The sequence below is a fragment of the Rhinolophus sinicus genome, linkage group LG05 (genome assembly GCF_036562045.2).
Source record: "Rhinolophus sinicus isolate RSC01 linkage group LG05, ASM3656204v1, whole genome shotgun sequence".
In the NCBI taxonomy this organism is placed as follows: Eukaryota; Metazoa; Chordata; class Mammalia; order Chiroptera; family Rhinolophidae; genus Rhinolophus; species Rhinolophus sinicus.
The window spans coordinates 129,746,879-129,773,583 of NC_133755.1; the positions used below are offsets into that span (position 1 = coordinate 129,746,879).

The 26,705-nt window shown below is 33.0% G+C and overlaps 1 long non-coding RNA gene across 5 annotated transcripts in view; it reads left to right on the plus strand.

Annotated features, from left to right (window-relative positions):
- Nucleotides 1-26,705, plus strand: part of LOC109453591 (uncharacterized) — an 878,050-nt gene that overhangs the window by 509,703 nt on the left and 341,642 nt on the right. For 3 of the 5 annotated variants that reach the window (XR_012496688.1, XR_012496690.1, XR_012496689.1), the window contains one exon: nt 12,070-12,134. The exons of the other annotated variants lie outside the window; for them this stretch is intronic. This is a non-coding gene — a long non-coding RNA (uncharacterized LOC109453591). The remainder of the gene's footprint in view (nt 1-12,069; nt 12,135-26,705) is intronic. 5 annotated transcript variants of the gene reach the window in all.

The following is a 26,705-nucleotide window of genomic DNA, read 5'->3' on the forward strand; positions in this document are numbered from 1 at the left end:
CACTATTGAAACAGCCTGAAAATTCTTAGGAAAGCACTATAAGTTTCTTATTGCTACAAAATAACTTAATCGTACTGCAATTGGGAGGATGAGTATTAAAGGTTATATTGGCCCTCTCTTCAATATAATAAGGGTTTTCACATAAACTATTATATCCAATATAATATAATAAGGGTTTTCACATAAACTATTATATCCAAAAATATAAAATATGGAGCAATGTAATAATGGGAGTTCTTTATAGACGATAGCTTTCTACACTGACGTACTTAATTGCTTACCAAAAGTCTCATTGTAGAAGAAAAATAGTGAAAAGTAGAAGAGATAACCTCAGAATGTCCAATTGTATTAGAAGATATGCTTCCTGACCCTAAGAATATAAATATGAAAGATGAAACATAAAAAGAGGTTAACATTTTTTTTTCCTTTATACTCTGTCTTCCAGGAAGCTCCAAACCAAATTTTGAGTTCCGTTTCAGCACATTTTATTATTATTATTATTATTATTATTATTATTTATTTTTTTAAATTTCCATTTGGTCTTCAGGCATTTTTTTTCTACTTATATTTCTTGTTCTTTATACAAAAAAAGCATGATCTGCTAAAAACAAAATGAAAAATCCTTCAAGTACCCCAATAAATACACTAAAAATCCATCTATAAAAAGATTAAATGAATTCTTGAGGAATTTGCACTGAATGAATTTATTCTAGTTAGATTTACCTTGATTACTTACAAAATAAATACTTAAGATACTTAGTGTATATCTTATTACATCTTAAGATACTTGGTTATTTGATAATAATTATTGATATTTAGTGATTGTTGATAAAGTATAAGAATTATTTACCAATCAGATGAAGATAAAATTTGACTAAAACATAATAAGTACCTATTTTAAAAATTAGAAATGGTCATTTTGCCTACTTTATACATGAGGATATAGAAGCTGAGTGCTTACCCTATACCAAAGTAATATAGATTGAAGCACTTGTAGTTGTTATAGTCAACTGGTTTTGACCTATAAAAATAGTTGTTTCATGTAGTTCAAGCTAATATTAATTAGTGGTGAACCCAGGTTTCCTGATTTCCAAGTCTGTGATGTTTCATCAAACCAAGCTAGTATTTCACAAATTTCCCCACTATTAGAAAAAGGAAATTCACGAATGATTTCTGGCCCTGGGACCCTAAGGATTGCTATTTAGATGGATAACAAAAGAACCACAACAATTAGGCACATAAGCAATGGCTGCACATTTTTAAGGGTGACTCCTTGAAAAGATATAGTAAAATATTAGTTTCAGTAGGACATGTTTTTAAAGGCTCCTGACTAGGCAGAAATCAGTAGTACGGTAGCATTGATATTTACTATTTTGCAAAATCTGCATGTAATTCTTTATTTAAATCACCCTAGCATTTGAAAGAAGATATGTTTATAGATAGAATGTAAAAATTTACCCAATTTGACATGACTGTACTAGCAGCCTTTAAATACAGCCTTGATACATATAAAAAAGTCCAGCATACACAAGCTTTATCTTCCTTTGATGGAAGGGACATTCTATTGTATAAATTCAAGTGAAATTTACTGTACATTTTTTATGCCAAACTGGGATTTGAGTGACCTTCTCTCCCAGGAAATGAAACCCCTGTAATTTCACTTTAGCCTCTGATAATAGAATTATCCTTTCTTCATATTAACAGTATTGTTTATTTTATCCAATGGATGTTGCAAATTTAGCATCTTTTAAACATGCATAGTAACCACAATAAAATATTCCCTGGCATTCACGTATGATTCTTTTGTATGTGGAAACCCAACTGAGTTTTGAATACCCATTAAAATGTCCCTCTAAATGACTATAATGACAGGAAAGTTGAATAGTCAGTGAAATTTTCTATTATTTTATTTTGTGTGTATTTTCATTAATAATTTAGTGATATAAAAGATAAGAATGTTTTACCTCCACAAATTTGTGTCTGTAATTTGTTCTCTGAGCACAGACATATTGAGGATGCCACTCGGCAGTACTGATTGAATATTTATTTAAACAAATATCAGTATAACCCAACTAGCTGGAAAATCCATGAGTTTGGTTTTGATAGCAGAGCATTTCTCAACAATTTATGTGTGCATGCAAATTTTGGTGCTTTGGATATAGGCTAAAGTATTTGCTTTATATGTATTATTTTGTTTGAATACAAGAAAGCTGGTTTGATTTGTATGTTTCCCCCTTATAGAATTGTTCCAAGGCTCTGTCAGAGATCACGTAGAGTAATTTTTCCCATCAATCTTTGCTGTGCAGCCATGCACGAATGCAGTAGGAAAAAGGGGGCAGAAATCAAATCACTTAATTGCAGCATTTTTCATCTACATCTTTTGTTTTATGGTGGTAAAGGCCCCGGAGTAGCCTACCATGATTCATGGCTGTCACTGCTGCCGTTAGCAGTTCAATCCTTCATTCTAGGCATTTTGGTACTGAAAGTACCTACACAATTACTTTGATGAATATGACTTGTTTGTTTTTTCCCCATTTTTAGCAGAGAGTGGTTGTGCTTAATACAGACATTTAAATAAGATAGTATTCGTGCCTACTGCATGTGCACTGTATTTCAAAAGTTGTGTGTCGAGTTTAACGATAATATTGCCATTGTCACCCAGGTATTTAAGTTTGCTGAGCTTACGAGCTTTTACTCCTATTTTTATGTTTATATAATGAGAAGGCCTTAAAATAACCCCCACTCTATATAAAAGGAATAACTCACCTTTAAAGATCTACAAGGCTCTGACAGATTCCTACGAAATCTCATTTGAAAAAAAAAAAGTCATTTCATGAGTGTGGCATTACAAAGCCAGCAAACTAGTCTGCCTCTGCATTTATGCCTAGTTGATCATAAAATAATAACATTTTTGGAAATATATGCATGCATCTTAGAAAGTGACTTCCAGTATTTGCATATTTGGAGAAAATGTCAGTGATGTCAGCAGGGGTTCTGAGAGTAGCTAAATGAGCAAGCTTTTCAAAAATTGCTATTTTATCAGCTATGCACTGTCAGCACAAAAATGCATCTTTAAGAAAGAGACAAGAAAAAGGCAAGTGATTTAATTTCTTCATTAGCTTACTTGCAACTGAATTACTGGTACACCTAGCAGCAGAGAACTGTATGCTGTAAGCTTGAGGAAAACCATTTAGCATCCCTTGTTGTCCTCATAACAAAATGTGTTAGAAGTTTTGAGACTCCACCCTTCTCCAAAAATGAAAGGAAATTGAAGTTCTACTGATATTGGAGAAATGGCAATTTGTCACCTCCCTACCTTCTCTACTCTGGTACCATGGTTGAAGTTCATGTTTTTTGTTTGTTTGTTTTGTTGGTAGTTTTTCTCTTTCATTATTTTAATTCCTTTGTTTACTTGTGGCTTCAAGCTCTACATATATGTTCTGCATAACATGTTTTTGCTTAATAAATGCATATATACTTTGGAGACAGAACATGTCTATTATTACCTAGCATTGGTAACGGTGCCCATTGTATTTGCCAAAATAGATTAGTGAAATATTTTACTAGACATTTGAAAAAAACAAACCACATATCTCATACATAACCACAAATAAACCTCAGAATTGAAAATCCCAGAGCATACACTTAAAACAATGACCATTAAAATTAACCTGATTTCAAACCCTAAGTGCAACCATATTTTAAATCTACTAAATATATACTTACTGTGTGTTTATGACTTGTTGTATTTGTCTTGTCATAACATGACCTACCTTAATTTAAAAATAAGGAAAGATGAAGAAGTTCTTATATTTATTAATGTTCATATAGAAAAGTAGCAGAATGCAAGAATTTTAATTTGTTCTAACAAGGAATTCTCCTTTGGACTCTTCACATCTATTAAAATGTTTCAACTCTAGGTCAAATGTTTGATGATCCACATTTGATGATAATAATTTATCTCCGTGAAATATGAATGCTTGGATATTATATTTTTTAGAATTGAAATAGAAAATATTTTAAATTGAAATGTGAAGTTAGGAGCAAGAATTAATCATCAAAGCAGGAAATTGCTTTGTACTGTAGTGAACTGAAGAGCCCTAAAATCTGATTCTAATTACTGATCAGATAGGGATGCAAGGCGGCAATGTGAGTTTGGTGAAAATGGGCATCTTATATTTTAATAGTAGTTTTGGTCAACGTTCAAATTTTTTTCCTGAGATTTAAAAAGTACTGAGGATGAATATGTTATGTGTACCCTTTACACATATATAAAGGGCTATGTGTAAGAACTCATGCCATCACTGAAAGAACAACTATCTGATCTTAATGCTATAGGCACTAAAGTAACTGAAAACATATTGATTCTTGAAATCAATTTGTACTATCATGTTAGGACTTAAGCATGCCAAACAATGGCAACTCTGATTTAATTCAAGAGAAAAAAAAATTCCAGGCAGTACTTCTAGTAAAATCATAAAGACTGAAGGAAAAGTCAAGAAAAGAGAAGTCCATTGATTTCTCTACTGGAGGACTCAGAGATTCAGAGGTAAAGAGTCACATTATTTTCTGGTTAGCTTCAGTGCAACCTAGTCTTGGTAAAGGGGCTTTACTGTGTTCAGCGTTCCCCAAAGCAGGTGCAGAAGAAAGCATCATGTGGTCAAATTAAGTTCTTAGTTGGTAGTTGTTTCAGCTTGGGTCGAATCAGACTCTGAGACAGAGTATGGGAGATCAAAACTTGTGAAAGGTATGGAAGGAAGCAAGACTGAGCAGAGGAAGAAGTGGAATAGCCATGCGTGTTAGGATGAAGCCTCAGAAAACCTGGAGGGATGCTGGTTGAGCAAGGGTTGCTTGTCAGGATATTGTGTGTTGGGTCAGAATGGCGGGACTCCAGGCCCAAACAATAGATGGGTGCTGCTCCTTAGCTGAAGGCTGGGGCAGTCTGCCGGATGCAATTCCTGCAGCTGGGAGGAAGTGCTTCTTCCCTAAGGGGGGACCTGGATAGTGCACCTTCATGCTTAACACAGTAGTTAACAAAATTAAACTTGTTTCTTTCCTGTGAAAGTTGGCAAAGCCTTTAGTATGTATTGTAATATTAATTCACGTGAAACTTCAAGAGAGATTATGGTATGTAGTGTTATCCAGAGTTTTGACCTCCAAACCTATATGTTTCATTTACATTAAGCATGTGACAGAGCTAGTGTTCTGTGGATCTTACTTTGGTAACCACTGTTCTGGTTCGAAGCTAATTTCTGCAGTTCCTATATTTTTCCTTCCTTCTCCTCTTTTTTTTCCTCCTCCTCCTTAATTCCAGTCTTTGCTTATATGCCTTAATTTATGGAGCAGTGTGATCCATAATACTTATTGCTTAATAAACAATATACATTAGGGAACTTATGTGCTAATATTTATTGATTTAAGAAGTCCAGGAATGATAAGAACACATTTTGGAATGGGAACACAGATAATGATACCTAGTGCTGAAACAGTTACTTGCTAAGAAAAAAATAAATGTGAAAGGTATTTTATCTTAAGTAATATCAACCCAAGATTTGGCTGAATATTTTACTACAAAACTGTTTTGGTGTCACTCATATATACAACTCAGTGGGACTTTTTACATAATTATTCAAAAAGTAGCATGGAACCTAAATCAGCCATTAAAGAATAGAAAGGGACATATGGAAGAAAAATATTCCGTGCAAATCTCTATAAATGGCTAAATATAAAATGCTAAAATATAAGCTGGCGTGAGTGCGTACTTTCTGCTGAAAATAGGTCTTCGACATTTTCGCTAGGTACTTAAAAGATAACGTGTCTGCCTTGGTCATGAAATATGTCTATTCAAAAATAATAAATGAATTTAATGACACGTTAGTATACAATATAAATTAGCTGCATTCCGTACACTGTTTAATTCTTATATTACAAAAATTAGTTTTATAATATTTTTAAGCCCCCAATATATTGAAATTCTAAAGATGGCATCTCTTTTTTGGGGAAATTTTTTTTGAGGAAAAATATTAATTCTTGGTATGGTTCACATTAAAAAAAATAATAAAGAAAGATGTGAAATGGAGGAAGCATATGGATTAGAAACTGACTGAAAATCTTATGTTTTCTGTTGATTCAACAAAACTTTAAATTCAATCGATTACTTGAATCATGATTATGTAATGTTTTGATAAAGTATAGTTTCTACGTAATATATTGTTTCCTCTGGGAGAGCAATATTGGACCTTATAAGGAAATAATATCTCTTCTCAATAGCTAGGTAGAGAATAACAAGCAAAATTTCTAATTTAATTTCATTAAAACAATGTGATTAATTTATCATAGAGCCCAAAGCACCCAGTGTTACCAAATTATTCAGTATTTCACTATGTTTATCCTCATTTTTCCATCTTCAAGTGATGTGAAGGATTATGGAGCTTATGTTTAAAACTGTCACCCATACAATTAAATCTGGGTTTTGAAAGTTCTTTTATTAGAAAACCCTCATGTATCCTGGATGCAAGGGCAGTGGCAGCCCTACTTACTCTTTTCTGGACTAGTTTTTCAGTGATGCTGTATCCTCAGAATAAAAGCATAATAGTAGCCTATTCACTTCCGTAATGTAAAACCTCCTCAGAATCCCATTCAGTTCCTAAAACCCTAATTTGTAACCCAGAATTTTAAAACATTCTATTTTCTTCTTTTCTGTGCGAGGCTCAACAGAGTTTCCCTAGTGGTAGTTTTCGTTCAGCATTGAGAGCTTAGAGTGGACACCGTCTCAATCGTATGTAGAATGACAATAGGAAATATGTCTGGTTTTGCTTTCTTTGCATAGAGTCACCCTTCATTTTTAGTTTCAGTTGGCTAATGCCAGAAATGCAGCACATATATTTCAATATATGGTTATGAGAATAAAGAGCACACAAACACACACCACACACACACAAACCCACTGTATTCTATAAAGTTTAAAATATCATTCAGGATGCTTATCTTGTGCATATGATGGTCTCCCATCCTCTACATTCTAATTAAGTACAGCAGTAAATCAAAGCATGCTGGATGTTTTGTGAGGAACAGCTGGATTAAAATGTGCTTGAGAATAGGGGCTGGTGCCTTGGATGTCTTTTGGCAGGCTGCCTGCATTGGTGCAGCTAGAGTACTGGAATGCCTGATCATTTCAGGGCAAGTTCGTTTTCCATGGCTTACAACCTGCTTAATGCAGGGAAGAAAGCTTGTAACTGTTTTGCCATTTCATCAGTATGTGATATGGAATAATCATAGTGGCTACCTAACAGTGACAGAAAGCCTGAGCAGTGAGGGGAAAGGGAACTGCAAATCTGACTGAACACAGGCATTTCAGGTTTGGAAATATGTGCTACCTACCAAAATGAGCTATCGACTAATTCAGGAAGAAATGTTATGTGGACTTAATGTTCATCTCCATCCATACTATAATGAGAAGGATTAGACTGGCTTCCATATCGGGATATTTATTTCAGCAATACAAGAAAATGTATTTCCCTAATATTTTTTTCTGTATGCACAAAGCCCTAAATTTTATAGATGTGATTAATGTTTTAATTTGCTGTTCTAGTTGGATACAAGTTTACCATACAATATAAATTACTTACAAAGAAATTTGCTTATATGGAGCTTAATTCATAAGCTGTTTAACCACCTTGTGTGGTATTGCTGCTATTTCTCTATGAGACTCTGCAGCTATGCAGCTTATTTTAAAAATAAAAGCAATCATCTTATAAAACATTTTAAATCATTTAAAAATAACATATATCCAAATGATTTTCATTTCGTTAAATTAAAAAACAAACAAACAAAACAAACAAATAAATAAACAAAACAACCCTAAAACCTTAACAGTTAGATCCTGGCTACATTTTTTAAAATTCAAAATAAGCCATATATGTTTAATGTCCATAAGCCTCATATGTTTAATGTTCACTTTTCAATTCTTTTGTTATTTAGTCCACTAGTAATCTTTTGGCATGCATTTAGTATAGGATATTGGTAAACATGATGCAGAACCTGGTTTCCTTCTAATTAATTCTCACTCGTTTCTCTCAGAATGAAGAATGCATTTTTAGAAATGAAATAATATGTCAAAATAGCACTAGGCACTTTACCTGTTCTCAACTTGAGCTCAATAGAAGGTGTCTACATGAATTAATTAATGTATGTAAATTTAAGTTTTTACATCTGTAATAGAAAGGTGATATCAATATCCCCCCACCTACGTTTTATTGTGAGGACCCATCACATGATATATGTGAACTGCATTGAAAACTTCAAAATTAAATATTTGTTTATAATATGTCTACTACCATGTTTCCCCAAAAATAAGCCCCAGTTAAGACCTCAGCCAGATGGATGCATTTAGTATGTTATGACAATGTTCCAGAAGAAGATGACACGACTGTATTTGAATAAATGTAGATTGTTGTACATGAAAACATAAGACATCCCCTGAAAATAAGCCCTAAGGGAGCAAAAATTAATATAAGACCTGGTCTTATTTTCTGGGAAACACGGTAGTATGAATAAGCTTTTCATTCAAATACCAAAGAAGACCACTGCATGAAGGTGAATTATGACCAGAAATATTAACCAATACAGGAAAAAGGGACAGGTCCAGGTGTCATGGGACCTGATGTATATACAATTGCTGAGAAGTGGGACCCTCACCCTCTTAAACAAAAAAGAGTACAAAATTGTCCTTACAAAATTATATGTACAAGTAAATATTCATTTAGACTGAGAACAATCACAACAAATTACTAGAGACTTGAAGATATGAGTCTTATTCTAGTAAAGAACAATTGAGCCAATTTACTAGAAATGCTCAATAGAAGTGCCACTTGAATACAGTCTCACTGTTCCTCCCTATGCAGAATCCCCGTAGGCTCCCAGTCACTCTCCTGCCTTCTCCGGAGAGTGAAGGTTAATCATTAATTTCATCTCGACCAGGCTTCTGGTGGGAGTGTATGTTGGTAGGCACAATACCGATCTTTGCCAGTTTTCTCACTTAGTTTTCATCATTCAATTGGTGCTTCTTCATTTACGTAATAATGAGAAGTTACTTAGAACAAAAGAAACGGTAACAAAACGAAAAACAAATATGAAAAAGAAATGGAGAGATGTACAGCAAGTCCTTAAATAATACCATTTCCTTCAACATTTCTTTTAACATCATTTTGTTATAACATTGATGAGAAAAAATTTAATTCCCAGCCAGTGCCACAGTCAGTGTGGAGTTTGTACATTCTCCCCAAGTCTGAGTGGGTTTTCTCCAGGTATTCTGGTTTCCTTCCACATCCCAAAGATGTGCACCGGAAGTTCATTGCATGTCTAAATTGTCCCAGTCTAAGTGAGTGTGGGTATGTGTGTGAGTGGGGATCCTGTCCAGAGTGACTTCCCGCCATGTACCCTGAGCTTCCGGGAGAGGCTTGGGCCACCTCTAAACCTGAACTGGAATAAGGCAGTAGGACAAGAATTATCTTCCTTGTTTTTGTTCATCTTTTTAAATGTATACATAGCTCGCATTTATTTCAATGTTGCATATTAGAAGTGTTTTGGGTCTTTATTTAGAAGTTAGGTCATGTGTTTTTGACCAGAAATATGCCATAGGTCCTTAACTCTTGTTTATATCTATTAGCCTGTGGTAAAATTGGTTTCATTTTGCTGAAAGTTGCACTTTCCAAGAATCTACTGATGCTGTTAAATGAGGATTTACTGTGCTATCAAGTAGAAAGATACATAGTCATACTTCCCCAAGGTACTTAAGGAAGGTTGGGTGAGGTGAACTGCAGGTATAAAAGAAGAGCAGATGTCATGCCCCACTCGTCCCGAGTGTATCAGTGTCCAGATTATGTGTAAACGAACCCAGAAACACATACTCATTACTAGATCCCATTGACAATGAGGCAATTTACATACTATATTTTAATAGATAGTGTGGAAAGTAAATTTCTGAGAAAAAGTCTTACTCCCTAGAATATTGGGTTCTGCAGTACAATATCTGTGGCTTGCTTTACACTGTTATAGATTTCCTTAAATACATTTTCTTTTCTTGACTTTCTTTCCTCAACTGCCATTTGTTTTTACTGAAGGCTAGTTGGGAAGTTCTTGCTATTTCATTAAACAGGAACAGTAATAACAGGAATAATTGAAATCCTGTGGAATCCAAAACTGAAAGTCATGCATTTATCTTTTTTTCCTGCGTTAAAAAATAAATATGTTCCAAAGTGTCAAAGTAACCAACTATTCTCTGGAAAAGCCTCTAACAAGTAGTTGCAGAGAAATATAGAAATCTGGGAATATTTTGTTCTGAAGTAATTACAGCTTTACAATTAGATTTTGACTTTTTTAGCATAGCCAATATGTTATAAATAAATGGTGAAATTTCCCATACCAATACTAAAAATACTATACATTCAATACTTACTGTATCTCAGACATTCTTCTAAGTATTTAAAATGTGTTAAGACAGTTAATTCTCAAAATACTCTTTCCGTTTTTCTGATGAGAAAACTGAAGCCCAGAGGGGTTAAGGAAGTTGCCCAAGTTCACAAGCTAGTAAGGAGCAGTAAACCCAGGAGTCAGCTCAGAGTCTAGCAGCAGAGTCCAACTCTTCCTATCCTGCCTCTTTATAGGATACTGAGGACTTAATTCTCCAAATGTTGAGTAGATTACAGTAGAGGCCAAATCAAACATGCAGACCAAATCCAGAAACATTGAACTGATTATGTTACATAAGTTATGTTCAGATTTATTTTTCAGTGCTATATTTTCCCTCCTAATGGTACATCTTCTGTAAATCTAAAAATGAACATTAGAAAACATACTTCATGCTGCTGAAAGATTGACTCATATGTGTTTACCCAAGTTTATTTTTATGATGAAGTCCTTGATAACTACTCACTTTGCATCTTTTTCAAAATTATTTGTTGGTAGTACATTTAAACATGACATTAAAACAACTTTCTATAACCTACATTTCAACAAGATATCAACATAACCTAAAGTGTACAAACTCAATGGTTTGGTAAAAACAGAAAAGTAGGATACTACCATTTGTGTAGGTGGTATAAGATTCGTATTTTTTTAAACAAAAATTTAGGAACTCCAGAAATATAAGTCAAACAGAAATGGAAACAACATCATTTTGAATTAAACAACTATTGTTTATGTTCCCTAAGTGAACAGTGTAGCTTACCAACCACCTATTTTAAACCTATTTGACATGATTCCTCTAATTAGTAAAGATTTATTCATAACCTTTGACATCTTTACATTGTAACTGGGGAACAGAGTCAGGATAAAAATAAACATTGGCCGTCCATTTTATTTATTACTTATTTATGTATCACATATTATACTCTGTCCTGTTTCAAAAAGAGTCTTGTAACCTGATTCTTCATATTATCTTCCTTTTATGATTGAGAAAGAATAGAATGCAGATAATCCTAGGAAAAATTATAAATTGATTTAGAAAAAAGAACACTTGAAAAAACTTCAATTCACCTGTTATTGTTCTAGTAAATGACTACTACATATGACAATAACAAATTACTAAGTTGCTGTGGGATATACAACTGAGACACAGGAGAAGGGAGAAGTAGAAAATATGGATGCATCTTTGGATAATAAACTTAAAAACTATTTGGGAGGAAATGACACATATGTGAAGCAACCTGAGAACAATGCAAAGCAGTATACGGAAGTGTGAGACAAGTTGGGAAGAACTGCTTCATAAACAGTATATGCATTGTGGTAGAGGGATGGTCTCAGTTGCTTTGGGTTTCTGAAACATGTAAAGTTTCAGCTGGTCCTTGGGGAAAAAAGGATGCCTATTTGTTGAAAGGAAAAGATTGGGAGAAAATTTTAGTTGACAAAATAGTAGAAGAGAGGACATGATGTCAGTGACTTGTGGATTTCAATTGTGTGTAGGCCGGTGCTATTGCCTTAGTGTGTGCAGATTTGATCTCAGTGGTATAGTAGAAAATAAATACTATCTTTTCAATGAGTATAGTTACCTTATTTGCTTTCATTTGAAAGATAATTGCATTGCTTGGAGAGCTCCACTGGTGCATTCAGTGCAACGCAAAGAAAGACAACTAAAGGTAAGGCTTACCATAATATTTATATAAAAGCTAAACATTGTTTTAATATCCAGTCTAGTGTTGAGATACTATTTTAAATTGTTCTGTGATTGAGAAATGTGTTTTATTAACAGAAACTTAACCTAAATATAAGAGCTTAATAGGGCTGAAGAAATCAGCTATGTGGTGTTTTAATGGATTATAAGAAGATTTAATGATCAGTGACTGATTCCTATTTCTTTTTTTATTGCTGATAACATAGCAATGAAATTGCTGCCAGTACTGCTTTCTGTAACTTTACTAAGACTCATTGTTTAGAAAAAGGGGAAAAAAGACAAAATGGGATTAAGAGTATTTGTTTGGTTATATCAGTTTTGCCTGATCCTGTTTAGAGTCACTTTGGGATCTGCAAGTTTTTATTCCAAAGTTATGCAATTTGAAACCCTTCGGTGGCATAAACATTCCATTATATAGAAAAGCAGACACGTATACAAACTTAACTTGGCAGAAATATATGTTTGCAGCCAACAGACTGCACTGTGAGCCCAGAATGAAATATAATCAGGGGTCTGATGCTGACATGGTAAGAAGACTGTGGTCTCCTTAAAAAGTGATGAAAATGTTTTCCCTTAGAAATCAATTACAAAGAAAAAGCAGGGAGGAAAGCGCCGATATTTTCTCTGGAAATGTGTATTTAATAATTGTTTAATGTTCATATTTATAGAAAATGCCAAAACAAATTAAGTGCATCTTTTGCATTTTGAAGGCTGTGTGTAATGAGATAGGGAGTTATGCAGACCGACCACTCAGAGGTCACCAACATACTATCTCTCGAACGGTAAACCTGCCACGTCCCAGTGCCTGGTCCTCAGCCTCAGGATCAGCAATTTGTTTTGGGCAGCACACCAAGAGTTCATGGGTCCCTCACAGCCAGACACCCATTTATCACATTCACAGAGAATGCTACATTAAACATCAAATGATGACTTATTAATTTACAGTGAAAATATAAATGTTGATCAGTTCAGAATTCTCAAGTTGCTCTAACCAAAGCTTTTTTCTCATTTTAGCAAAGCCTCTATGTGGGAGGCTGAATTATTAGCCTCTCGATTTCCTCCCACAGATGACTAATGACATCTGTTGTGACAGGTTTTGCTAGTTAAAAGACAACCTCGTTGACTGTTTTTTTGCATGGTTGTTTTTATACAGCACCTATGATGCCTAAGATTTTCAACTTTAACTTTTACTGGACACCTCCAGATATATATTTTTTAAATCATTAATTCTGTCAAATGAGCACACATTAAGGATCCTAATAAATGATGAACCATGTCTGTTTTGCTACAGGTGCATTAATGTGATACAGAGAATGTACATTCAATGTAAGACATTTTCTCTGTATATTAAAACAGAGACAAAGAAATCATTTGTTGAAATTTACTAGGCAAAAAATGAATAATTTTTCTTATTACTGTAAGTAGAAGATAAATGAAATTAGCATCTATACTCATAACTAGCTACTCAGCTTGCTCACTTTCAGCTGGGAATCGCCCCACCTAAATGATACCCCCTTTAAACCCTCTCCCTAACTCAAGTTGATCCAATCATAGTAACCTGTTATTATACGCATTTTTGTTCCAGAGGTAAACGCTTTACCAAAACTTGGCTTACAATAGCACATTTTCTGGAAATTTACAACCTGAAAAGGATTCTCTTTCTTTTTCCGATGGCTAAAGCTATATAATGTATAACTTGGGAACTGTCAGTGACCACATGAAAAGTGCAGGTCTATATAAATAGGCTATACTAATAGTGTATAGAAAAAAAACATAAAGAGATTACATGAAGAATGTTCCAGAATCATTAGAAGTCCTGATTTCAGTTGCCTCTGAGATATAAATCCCTGAGTTTTCTATAGCAGTTTCGGTTTTCATTTTGAGTGTGAAATTTTTAGACAGTACCCCTACACACACACACACACACACACACACACACACACACTTACGTTTTTGCGAAGCTAACAACAGTTTAGTTTCCATTAATTGGACAGATTTTTCAAAAAATAAAACAAGAAAATTTTTTGTAAATACTAAAATGTTTTGGCCACATAAAATTCAAAGAAACTTAATAATTAAAAAAAGATATTTTTAATAGAAAGAAAGATATATTTTAAGTTATGCAGCATTTTCTTGATTTATTTAAGCATCTTAGTGATTAGCAAGTAGTACAAACACCGTTATTCCATTTAAAAAACACATTATTCATGCCTTTATATTTGTACCCAAGAGAGACATGTATACTCCTACATATTAATAATAATATTCAATGACATATTGATTTTGTAATCTCTTAAAATAAAAAACATTGCATTAGTAAGTTAATATCTAATTACAATAAAATGCTGAACAACTATTATTGCCAGCATTATTATTTTTTTAACTGTTATTAATTATTTTATTACTTTTTAATTAGGTAGTCAAAAAATAATAATCTTTGTGTTTTTTTTTTTCAAACGTTTCCTTTTATTTCAATGTATTACACAATCTCTTTTCTTTTTTTTTTAATTTTTATTTATTTATTTATTTTTTTAATTAGTTTCAGGTGCACAAGACAAAGCAAAACGTAGACGTTTATCATTTATATCCCTCACACTGTGTGAACCCCCCTTCCCCCATCCACTATCCCTCTGTACGTTCCCAAAACCTCTCACCTTCCCCTTATCCCCACCCCCCCACCCCTCTAGCAACCCTCTGTTTTTCCTCCATGTTTCCAAAACTGTTTCTGATTAGTTCATTCACTTATTCTTTTCTTTAGATTCCGCATATAAGTGAAATCATATGGTATTTGTCTTTCTCTTTCTGACTTATTTCACTTAACATAATGTTCTCTAGGTCCATCCATGTTGTTGCAAATGGTAGCCAGCATTATTTTTTAATTTTTTTTTTTATCAAAGTTTATTGGGATAACAATTGTTAGGAAAATTACATAGATTTCAGATGTACAATTCTGTAATACATCATCTATAAATCCCATTGTGTGTCCACCACCCAGAGTAAGTTCTCTTTCCATTGCCGTATATTCGATCCCCTTTACCCTCATCTACCACCCCTCTCCCCCCTTACCCTCTGGTAACCACTAAACTATTGTCTGTGTCTATGAGTTTTTGTTTCTCATTTGTTTCTCTTGTTCTTTTGTTGGTTTTGGTTCATATACAACATATCAGTGAAATCATGGTTCTCTGCTTTTTCTGTCGACTTATTTTGCTTAGCATTATAATCTCAAGATCCATCCATGTTGTCACAAATGGTCCTATTTCATCTTTTACTGATGAATAGTATTCTGTTGTGTATATATATCACAACTTCTTTATCCATTCATCTATCGAAGGACATTTTGGTTGTTTCCATGTCTTGGCCACCGTAAATAAAGCTGCAATGAACATTGGAGTACACTTGTCTTTATGGATAAATGTTTTCAGGTTTTTTGGGTAGATACCCAGGAGAGGGATTGCTGGATCATACGGTAATTCTATGCATAATTTTTTGATGAACCTCCACACTACCTTCCAGAGTGACTGCACCAGTCTGCAGTCCCACCAACAGTGTACGAGGGTTCCTTTTTCTCCACAGCCTCTCCAAAACTTGTTACTATTTGTCTTGTTGATGATAGCCATTCTAACTGGTGTGAGGTGATATCTCATTGTGGTTTTTATTTGCATTTCTTCGATGATTAGTGAGTGATGTTGAGTATTTTCTCATATGTCTATTTGCCATTAGTATGTCCTCTTTGGAGAAATGTCTCTTCAGGTCCCCTGCCCATTTGTCAATTGGGTTGTTTGTTTTTTGTTGTTGAGTTGCATGAGTTCCTTGTATATTTTGGTATTGCCAGCATTTTTTAATCACTATCCTAAAACGAATATTTGTTTTTACTTATTATCAGTAAGTATACTCACTAAATGTGCACTGTTTCCAAAGCACTCTTCTAGATGCTGAGGGTGAGATACATATGAAAATGTAACCTCTAAAAATAATTATAGGATAGTTGGAAATGCTTCAATAGATGTAAAAATAATACAGTTCATCAAATAACTGTTTATTAAATAACTGTTTATTTAAGGTGTCTAAATCCTCAATGAGACACCGAAAATATGGAGTGGGATTAATCTGGGGTTTTCTGCACTAAAAGTTTTTGTATCTTTTTGAATGGAGGAGAGACATAAATTGAGTGTCCACTATGTATTTTATGTAACTATCTATGTGGATTTAGTTACTGTTCCAATGGAAATATTGACCTAGAGAAGCAGTCTCAGTAAGAAATCCTTTCTCACAAGTCATGACTGCTGACCCGCTGCCCCCTGTGCCTAGAACACCTTTCTCCACCCCACTTTACCCTTAATTCTGACTTGACTAACTCCGGCTCATATCCCAGCTGATGGACCCTCCTTCAGAAAGTCTGCTGTTAGCTTCCTAAAACTGAGAGTTAGCTGCGTCTCTGAAGGACAGTTGCTTCCTATCTCACGCTGGGACATTCTCACTGATTTCCCCTCACTGACTAGCCCAGTTTCTTCTCACCTCAATAGATTGTAAATTCCTACAAAGTAAAGACTGTGTTCATTTGGAATATGGTATCATCAGAGATTAGCACACGGCAGAGTGTACAATACAGTTTCTCAATAATAAATAAAGTAGCGATGAACAAATGCATGTAGGGATTTTACATAAAAATTATCAAATAGGTGCTTCATAGTAAAGAAGATGGAAAAATAGTTAAAGTCTGAGAAAACCCAAGATTGTTTTCTCAAACTGAAAATTGAAATTTCTTTTCTCAAATTGAAAATGGAAGCTAAGGATTTTGTTATGCTATGGAATCATAGGCTAAATGAATATACTGGGTGGGAGGGATGTTATGTTACTAAATTACTTCTCAAGTGATAAGCAATAGTGAGACATGGCATTATGTTTGTTGGGGAGATTATAAACCCCAAATAAAGTGCACCTTGCTTTCTGGCCTGTATAGAATACCAGTATGATAGTCATGATGAAGGACATATTTCACACCAGTACCCTAAGGGTAAGCCTGGTGTCCTTGCTTCAGTTAGCCCTCATACCTGGGTAACTATTCACTTACCCCATTTGGTTGAGAAAAAGAATGATATTCCATTAAAAATTATGGTTAATAGTGTCTTAATGAACAATGTACCCTCCGTTATTTATTTATTCATTTTAGAAGAAATTCTTTTGACTCAGAAAAGGCTACTGGATGACGGGATTACTCTGCTTGATTTATGGGGCTTTTAAATAGCAGGACTGATTTTTAAGATTCACAGTCTGTAATGAGGGCACATCACAGAACTGTCATTGCACACAGATTTGAAATAAACTGCAATAACTTCTCTTTTATATTTCTGCCTGTACATAGTATAAAAATGCATTATTTTATATAAGTATTTAGTTGATTATCCATAATAAATACTACTTTGAAAGATGGCAAAAGAGGATACTTGGCCTCAAATAATAGGGGAAAAATACTGAACTTGGTTTATTATATCTGTTAACCACTTCTTTTAAGAATGTCTTAGAAGATCAATTTATATGTTTGCATATTTAACTAGGTTTTAAGCTAAAACCAGAAAAAAAAAGAGAATTGTTACAATTCATGACTATTATTGAAAAAATAAAAATTCTTGGATAGCATGCTAACAACTTTATAGCCCAAAAGACCATGAGGGTGACACAACCATAGGAATCTGCAATACTGTGGCAGCAAAGTGAATTTGAAATGCTGTATAAACTGAAGAAAATTGGTGATGTTTCAGGATATTTCATATACTTCATTTTTTTTCAGAAAATTATTCAATTTTACCTTATTTCTAAATGACTCAAAGAAATAGAAAGAGAAGATACTCTTCAAAGTAATTTTGCAAACAAACAAAAAAATGTAATGAGAACACATAAGTAACTACGGGCATACATTGCAGTAAGATATCTTGTTCCTGGCGGAAATTCTGACATCATAGGTGTTTTGTAATGCTTCCATTAAATTATATATATATATATATATATATATATATATATATATATGATAAAATTATCATATATATTTGATAAATTATAATAAAATATCATAAATAAGAAAGCAAAAAAAAAAGGAGTTGGGGAACTGGACAAAATTTATAGTAATTCAGTATAATAAAATTATCACAGAAATATATTTTGTATTTGTGTAGAAATATTAAAATTAATGTGGAAATTCTTGGTTATGACACCTAGCCTGTTAAGAAATATAACCAATAACATACGTATACTTACTTAACATAACTAGTTTTATTAATGTAAGGCTAATTTTTGAGCTATATTTTCACTGAACACAAAATAAAGTGAAATATTTCATTGGGATTCATACAGTTCATGACCATTTGGCCTTTTGTAGATTTATTACTTAGCTGTGATCAGAAACAATCATTTGAAATTATCATTATTTGAAAAATTACAAGACTAATACTCATACACAGTTATTTGTCCATAACTTGGCAATTTGTGTCATTGCAATTCCTCAAAATGAATCTTTGAACTTGTGGTGCTTGATTTAATCAGTGGAACTAATGTGTAGTGTCTTTTGAGCTAAGACACAATAGATTTCTTTCAAGTCAGTACAATTATTGGAAAAATAGACAAAGTGGATTAAATATCAACCCATTTCGCATTTTTTACAACAGTATACTTTAGAATATTTAGCAATTTGTCTACCCAGAAGGGTTATATATTGCCCCATTAAATATATGTAAACACACTTAATTGGTTATAGCCACATTAATTTCATAAGACATGATAGAAATATGTTGATAATATGTCATCCTACTCCACACGTTTGTTCTTTGGCAATTATTTTACTTTTGTTGTCATTGAAGGTATATTGAGCAATGTCATTTTGTTAAATGAGCTAGCGCCCTACCAATCCACTGCAGATAGTTTTCTTCAAACCACTTAGAAAGGCATTCTTAGTTTTTCACTTGTAGGGTCATAGTGCGAATTAAATGAAAATAATTATGTTAAAATTAATATTGTGATATGATCAGTTAAAACAAAATGAAAGATAAACTTTTATTCATAAAGACATGATTCTCTCCAAAACTGCGTTTGTTTTCTCTCCCTAATCCCAGTACTTATCCATATGCATACGTAGACATACCATCTTATAGCTACAATGGTATATTAAGCTTAAAAAATGTATTTTATGAAAACAATGCCCATGTTGCTAAATAGACATTCATAATTTTCATATTTAATGTCCATATATTAAATAATGTGTAATGAGTTATGTTTGCTATTTGGATATTTTAACATTTTTCGGTGTCATAAATAATTCTGCCGTTAACCTCCTTCCACCTCATCATTATTAGGGTGATTCATGATTTCAAAATCAAGTTTGGAAAACAATGTCACTTAATTGTTGTTTAAATTTTAATCTATCTGATAATATGTCACATTAAACATATTCTCTTCTGTTTGTATGCTAATTATATTTCTATTATATGAATTGTTTGTTCATGTTATTTGTCCTTTGGATTTGTAGATTGATAGATAGATAGATAGATAGATAGATAGATAGATAGATAGATAGATAGACAGATAGAATGTATCTGAATACATTTCTTATCAATTTTTTAACTGCTATATATGACATAAATAAAACCTGTGGCCATAGTTGCTATAAGTATTTTTTTATATGAGACAAACTCCTTTTTATTCTGAAAACAGGCTTTCAATTTCTAAATACTAAATCCTGTCTATGTTTTGCTTTCTAATTTCTCCTATCACTTCAAAGTTTAAAATTGCCATCCCTTAAGAGAACTTATAAATATTCAAACATACTTTCTTCATTTTCCTATTTTAATATTTTAAATATTAACTCATAATACAATTATAATTTATTTTGGTGTCTATCTATAGGCAGAATCCTCATTTTCTTCCCCCACCCCCACTTTCAGTTAATTTAAATGATACTACATAAAAGATCCCTTATTTTTTCTATTATGTTGTGACTCTTCCATTTTGAAATTTTATAAATGTATAGTAGAATCTACTTTCAGTTTTGTATTCTATTTACTTCTGTCTATTTTTTAATACCAGTTTTAATTTAATCTACTTTGGTGCTATTTCTAAAGATTGAAGTAACTGTGTTAAGACTATTACACTTAAGTTTTCTTTCATGAGTTTTCATTATGTAAAGAAATTCATAATTCATTACCCTGATTTATTCAACATAAGGGTTAAAATATGACGATTCTTTCAGAACTATGAAAGATGATATTGGATGTGAAATTTGGATTTATTTAAACTATGCAGATTAATGAATTTATAACATCGCTGAACCTTTTTTTTTTTTCAACTTTTTAACCATTTTAGTAAGATGGTTTTATGGAATTTTAAACTTTTGTTTTAAGGGCTACTGATCTTCATTTTGTAAATGAAATACTGACAAGCACTCCCTTGTAAGGAACAAGATTCTTTTCCTTTAAAAAAAGTTCTGAAAAACTACAAATAAAAATACTGATATTTCAAAATAGGCTTATATTCTACTGACCAATTTTATGTTTGGAAAATAGCTGACCTAAAGACCTTATTTTGAACCCAAGTTGCTCTTTCATATTAGTGGCTCTTCGCGGCTTTGATCTGCTTCTGAACTTTAGAAAAATGTTATACAATGGTTAGCTTAAATTAAAAAAAAAAAATCCAGCTCATTTTATAGAGAGGTTTTCTGTGACACTTGTATGTGTATGCGATAGGAATGTAGCCAAGGAAAAAAATAAAAAAAGAAACATTTTCTAAAATGGGATGACTTTAATGAAACTGCTCAGTCTGTACAACAGTATCATGTCTTTTACTAGAATGAAGTTGTCAAACAAGATCTCTGTTTACATATACTGTTGTGTAGTTATCAACCCAATCAAAAATTCACTCATTGTTTTTTAATTCAAAAGTGATTAGCAAAAGCTGAGAAGTCACCTTATCTCACTAAGACACAGGTACAAACTCAGAGTAAATATTTTGGTAAACAATTATTCTATCCTTGCATATTCAGCAGTGTGATAAATTATGCATAATCTTGCATAAGCAATAAGTGAAGGTAGCTTAAATTCCGTTTCTTTCTTTCTTTTTTTTTTTTTTTTTAACCTGACCTATTTCTTTCAGGGCTGTTAGCTGCTTAAATCATGTATGAGCTTTCTGTAAGGCTTCAATGAGTAGCTCGGGTAGAGAAACTTCAGTAATAAATTTCAGGAGAAGACAAGTTTTTTGACAGGCATAATGCAACACATACAGAGTCTGGAACTCACACTCTGGGAATTCAGAGCAATCCTTGCAAAGCAGCTTTTCCCTGTTACATTAATAGAGAAAATGAAGTATGAAAGTCCTCAGGAATTACTGCTAGGTGTAATTTAAATAATTTACCAGAAGACAGTTCAGCACATGCATAGAACAGGGCCATGCGGAGTTTGCCATAAGCAGTTTATAAATAAACTATATTCTGCTGAAGTAAGTCAGGCATAAATTATAACTATTCCTTTTGTGGCTGTACCCCGTTCCTCATTGTAATAGTTCTTTAAAAAAAAAAAAAGTCTGGGTTATGACCTTCTCCTGGAAATCACAGACACTGCTTGCTTTGTACCTTGCTTATGAGCTTCCTTATGGATAACGGTTTGGTGGGTATGAGATCAAACTAAAATAACTATTGCTGGAAATAAAAAATAAAATGTGTTACATATCTGTAAACAGAATTCTGAAATAATTTCTTAGCCTGGTTGGGGCCAGGGGAAGATGTGCGGCCAAAGATCATCCAGGAGATACCACTTTATGAAAGCATTGCACCTTACATAGAGAAAAGAGGATATAGTTTATATTTCTTGCTTTGAGTATTATGTCTTAAATTACCAGGCTAAAGTAAAAATGCCAAAAGGAAATACATAACGAAGACTGAAAATCATGCTGAAATTATTTGTAAAACATGCATGTGTAAGTTAAAAACCTTCTGTTTCATAGAGCCTTGAGCTATTAAAGAGCACATGGGCTATAATGGCAGTAAAACTTTTCCTAAAATACACTGTTAGTACTTTGGGAAGAGACTTTGTCAAAGACAAGTGATCTGGAGTGCTAGCTCTACTCCTAAAACATCAAATTATAAACCATTATTCTGTAAACTTTCACTTTCACTTAGCTTTCCTTTGGTAGAGAAAATAGACTCCTTGGAAAAAATATTATAAACTAGAGAATGAATAGCAATGTTCCTGGTGTTACATAAGAAATAAAGAAAGATAATGCTCATCCTCATAAGTGTTCTTTAAAATATACGTGAATCACACTTCCTAAGTTGTTCTTTGGACTAATATACATTGCAGTTCCTCGGCTCTCTCTCTCTCTCTCTCTCTCTCTCTCTCTCTCTCTCCATATATATATATATATATATATATATATATATATATACACACATATCAGAGTTAAAACTGTTTGAGAATGCATGCTCTGCATGCAGATGTTATAACCAGAAGTTAAATGCTGCCTAAAGGGGATACTGGGAACATAGAAGATACATATATTACATTAACCGTGTTTCCCCGAAAATAAGACCTAGCCGGACCATCAGCTGTATTGCATCTTTTGGAGCAAAAATTAATATAAGACCTGGTATGATTTTACTATAAGACCTGGTCTTTATAATACGATATAATACCTGGTCTTATTTTACTATAAGACCGGATCTTACAATATGATATGATATGATATGATATGATATGATATGATATGATATGATATATGATATGATATGATATGATATGATACCGGGTCTTATATTAATTTTTGCTCCAAAAGACACATTAGAGCTGATGGTCTGGCTAGGTCTTATTTTTGGGGAAACATGGAATTATGCTTTTATTTTCAGAATCAATTTTGTAATAATAACTTCGTAACTTGAAAACACCTGTTAACAAAGGAATTTGTGATCCTTGATCTGCAATATGGAATGAAAATATACTTTTATTTGTCCATGTCATTAATGGAGAAGAAAGATTTGATGTATTTGATATTCAGTCATCTAGATCTGGGCTGTGATTTATTTATGGATCTTCATATGCGATTCTATGTCATCATTGTGACATATTGCTTGTGGTGACGGGTCTGCATTGGAAAGCTTGGCCCAAGGTATGAGATGAACAGGTTCTGAGAAACTAATGCACAAAATGGTGGCTATAGTTAATAATTCTGTATTGTATATGTGGAATTTGCTAAGAGAGTAGATCTTAAGCATTCTCATGAAAATCAGAGTTAACTATGTGGGTGATAAATGTGTTAACTAACTTAATTGTGGTAATCATCTCACAATAAATACACACATTGATTCATCATGTCGTACACTTTAAATATATTACAATTTTATTTGTCAACTATATCTCAATTAAACTAGTGGGGAAAAAAGAGTTTGACTCAGAACCCTAAGATTGGCAATGTGTTAGAATCTGTAATCTCAACTCAGTGCTATAGGTAACTAAATTAAACAGCCAAAATAGATGTGTAACCTGTAGGAAAATTGTATGAAACTCCCAAGGTTATTTGCATTGTACTTGCCTGAATACAGGAAGAAATGAAAAAAATCCCAATATATTTTTGTAGTTGATAAGCAATCAAGATCAACAGGTGTGCAATTATAATGAGATTATTATTAAAATAACTCGTTATTTTCTATGTGCCTCACTCACACAAGATGAGTACATTCCTACATAGCTATTGTTGATGCTAATCTTACAGTATCATTTGAAGAATGTTGAAAGTTTCTGTATTTCGGTGAAAGCATTTGGAAGTCTAAAACAATGTTGTTCTAATATCCAAAGGCAGTAATATAAAAAACGTTATAAAACATAAATGCTGTAGTAAGCATTTACACAATGTTCATTTACATAATGCTAATGTTCATATTTATATAAAAATAAAGTTTGATTCTATGGGTGTAAAATTTGGGACAGTACATGTTGATGGGATGTAGGTGGCAAGACTGGGGAGCGGGAAAGTAGTTTGTAGTACCTACTGCTGCTGAAGAAGGGAATTCACCCATTGGACCACCAGAGGGAATTTTGCAAAATAGGGAATATTAAGATGCCCTGGGGCTATTGGAAAGTGGAGGTATATATCCAAGATAAAGAAGTAGTGTTGTCACAAGATACAGCAAATTCAGAGCTTCACTGTTTTGACTTTGGCCAGTCTGGGATTGGCACAAATTCAACTTCCTATCATTTTATTCAGTCATTTATAAATCAGCAATCAAAACCCATATTGATAATAGAAGCCTTCTTTACTTCTTGATAGGTTTGACACATGAAAATCTAAATCATTCGTTACTCTATTAGAGTTCATCCCATTAACATAGCTTTGTTATCAGTGATGGTTTCCATGTTAACATGTTGAACTTGTTACTCTAATGGAAAGTCTGGCAGGTTCTCTCTTATTACTATAAGAAAGAAATATTCTATCAAATGAAAAAATCAGGTTAAGCGATGTGCAAATATCCATTATAACCTATCATGTATCCACCTAACGTAGGTTATGCATGTGTGTATGTCGTGTGCGTGTGTGTGTGTGTGTATGAGTGTGTCTGACATTTGGCATTTTTGATAGTTGTCTGTTTAGCCTGCTATGATGGAGGTTTTCATATGATAGGATTCTTGGCATTCCTAATGCTAGGTGCTTTATCTAATATCGTCTCCTATTCTGGCTCTGCCATGAAGCTCAAGAAATTCATTGTGGTTGAGTAGAAGTAAAGGAAAAAGCCTCTATTAAATTATTCCCATGTGAGGTGCCTGTGAATAAATCTATATAATATTAATCCAATCAAAAGTAGGAATTTAGTAAACAGTACTGTGTGTGTTTTAAAGAAACTCTGTGCTCATACACAGAAAATATTGTTTTAGTATCATTCCTGTTCCCATTATAGCCTCTAAGAAGTCGGCTTAATCTTTTTTAACTTAATCAACACAGCTTAAAAATAAAACAAAACAAAAGAAGAAATAAAATCATAAATGAATATTAATCTCACATAATAATATTTTCTTTGGAACATAGAGTTGCACATTATGGAGACTCACTAAATGTAGAGTGAATGGATGTCTTTTCTATTCAGTTTTAGTATACCCTGGCTCTGAAAAATGAACTAAAGAATCAATCATGTTCTCTTATTCATGTTACATTTCTGTAACTAAATTTTAATTACAAAAATTTTGGTAGCAAATTATCTCATATTTTTTTTATGCATTCATTTCTTAATTCAAGGAATTTTTATCCAGGGAACTATGTGGTGGGTATAGTGTGCCACTTACTTAGATTTTTCCATGTACCAGGAGAAACTAGGCTGAGATTGTTTGCTTACTATCTGGAGCTAATCGTTGACAGAAAAATTATATGTAACTTACATTAGCATGAAAAGTAGCATTGGATTTACCTTTGGAAACATTTTCTTTATAAGGTTCTTCTTTTTATGTAAACTTTAAAATTAAGCTCTAAATCTCCAATCACTGCCATAGTCAAATGCAACTTGTGACCTATGCTGTTTATTAATAAAGAACAGTTTCTTTGATCTATACTTGGCACTTACATTGACATATTATTATAATTTTCTTTATTTGTTCCAATTTCTGCTCAAATTAGCTATAAACATTAAAAAAAAAGCATCATTTGAACTTTTTAAAACAATGATCCTCTTCAGAAAAGCATATTTTATTATAAATAGAACCTTCAGTAGATTATGTTAACATGAATTTTTTTTCTTAATATGCAATAAATACATTGTAGACCTGATAAAAACAGTTTCGTTAAAAGAATTCCATTAGCATCATTACAATGAGAGAGAAAATAATGTGCAAAATAGAGTCACTGTCATGATCCTGACCTTGTGATACAAATTAAAATAAAGAAAAGTGTCGTATTCCTCCGTGGTTCAACTTGGGTTCACCTAATAGAACTCTGACAAAAGCAAATGTTTTGTCACTTAGTCTGTTGCCAAGAACATTTTAGCGCATAATTAATGATAATACACTCTTTAATATGTGTATATGAATGAACACAAAGTTGCTGCTGGTGCTACAGAAACAATATCATGTTCAATGTGAAGAGAGCAGCACAATATCTACTAAAATAATGAGCTGTGGAAAGGATAATGGAAGGTGTCAGAAGCACAATAAACATGATTAGAGTGGACTAGCAGAAAAGGATGATATTTAGCACCATCAGTATTTTTCTTTTAAAATAAAAATGTATGTCCTCGGTGGATTTTTTATAGCTTCTCATGCTATGTTGTCCATAAATATCATGGAATATGATATTGCTTAGCTTAAATCTCTCTTGCATACTGACCCCTTTTTCTCTAATTGACCCTCAAGACTTGAGGTGGTTTCTAGTGTAGTGTTTATTATTTTACTGTGCATACAAATCACCTAGGGAATATTTTAATATGCAGATTTTGATTCAACACATCTGAGATGGGGCCCAAGATTTTGCTTTTCAAGCTTTCAGGAGGTCCCCTTGTTGTCTGTCTGTGAACTACATTTGAGGG